Source organism: Penaeus vannamei, chromosome 34 (assembly GCF_042767895.1).
Source record: "Penaeus vannamei isolate JL-2024 chromosome 34, ASM4276789v1, whole genome shotgun sequence".
Taxonomy (NCBI): Eukaryota; Metazoa; Arthropoda; class Malacostraca; order Decapoda; family Penaeidae; genus Penaeus; species Penaeus vannamei.
This window is the reverse complement of record NC_091582.1, coordinates 29,616,548-29,618,433: the sequence shown is the minus strand read 5'-3', so window position 1 is coordinate 29,618,433 and position 1,886 is coordinate 29,616,548.

Sequence of the window (1,886 nt, the reverse complement as noted above, 5' to 3'; positions counted from 1 at the left end):
CGGACGTCTGTAGCCCGGGCGAAGAACTTAGGGGTCGACGAGAAGAAAAATGTTTAATGAACTTGGTGCCTTTTTTTTCCTTGTTACGAAATTGATTCTTGGAGGCGATCGAGTGGGCTGTCTTGGGGTCTCTCGTGCACCTGTATTGCGTTCGTGGGGAGATAGAGAGATAGATAGAAGAAGAAGAAGGAGAAGAAGAAGAAGAAGAGGAAGAGAGAGAGAGAGAGAGAAGTGGGGGAAAGTGGGGGAGGAGGCGAGAAGGAGTGAGACAAGGAGAAAGAAAAGGTAGAGGAGGAGGAGGAGAAAGAGGAGAGAGAAAGAGTGAGAAGACAAGAGGGAGAAAGAAAGAGAGAGAGATGGAGGTGAGAGAGGAAGACACAATAATTTATAATATTATTTAGCTTTATTCCATTTGTTACAATGGTTATTCTTGTTGTGACATTATGTCTTTTTATAATTGCTTCTGAATTACCCCCTGTGGGCAAGAAATGGCCGGGGTGACCATCCACTGGCAGTGCAGGATTTTATCGCAGGATTACAAGACGAGAACGCTATCACTGAATTGCAAGAAAGAGAGAAAGAGTGTGAGGAGGGAGACAAAGGGAGAGACAAGGGTGATGATAGAGGGAGAAGCAGAGAAGGAGATAGTGAGGCAGGAGAGAGAGACGGGGAAGATGAGAGAGCTAGAAGGAGAGAAGAGAGAGAAGGAGGAGGTGAGAAAGAGAAAGACAAGGAGAAGGAGAGAGGGAATAGGAGAGAAGGAGAGAGAGAGATTGAGGAGATGGTAGATAGTGAGATTGGGACAAGGAGGTGAAGATAAGGGGAGAAAGCAGAGAGAGAGAGAAAGAATAAGAGGGAGGACGGGATGTGGAGAATTAAAAAAGAGAGAGAGAAACAGAGAGAGAGAGAGAGACAAAGAGAGAGAGAAATAGAAAGAGAGAGAGATAAATAAATATATAGATAGATAGCTGGAGAAAGAGAGAGATAAATAGAGAGATAAATAGATAGATAGATAGAGAGAGATAGTGAGAGAGAGATTAAGGAATTATGGGGTAGAAAGGAAGAACAAACATGGAAAGATGAAAGAGAATGATAGGCAAAGTTAAAAGGAAGGAAGGGTTATGAACGGACATTGTAAAATAAGCGCAGAAAAAAAAAAAACAAAGTCAGCCATTAGCTACATGTTGCAATAAATAAGACACAGACAGACTAACAGAAGAGACAGACAAACGCCAAACAGGCAGGCAGAATGACATACAAACAAAACAGACGGACAGGCATTCATGTAAACAAACAGACGAGCAAAACAGAGATATACACAGGCAGACAGACAGACAGACTGAGATACAGGCAAACAGACAGACAGAGTTACAGACAGGCAGACAGACAGACAGACAGAGATACAGACAGGCAGACAGAGATACACACAGGCAGACAGACAGACAGAGATACAGACAGGTAGACAGAGATACACACAAGCAAACAGACAGACAGAGATACAGACAGGTAGACAGAGACACACACAGGCAGACAGACAGGCAATCAGACAGACAGTCCGAAAGCAATAATTGGATGTTTATGCAACAAAACTCGACGCGACTGTCTTTGCTTTAGTCGAGGCGGACTCTGCACACTGTTAGCTCTGGAATTGAAAGTTCTGCCCAAACAGCCTTAATGTGATGCTTAGCAAACACGGGCATTACGTACAGTGGTTATGTACACAGGGAGGCTGCACTCGCGTGTATCTCGGGAAGAGGGATGCTGGCGAGGATGCAGGCGGGAGGATGCCCTCGGTCTCCCTCTTGGGCGGGGGGGGGGGTCTCTCGTTCGCTTTGCCGGCCTCTCTCTCTGTCTGTTTGCTTGTTTACTTGTCTCGCTGTTTGTGT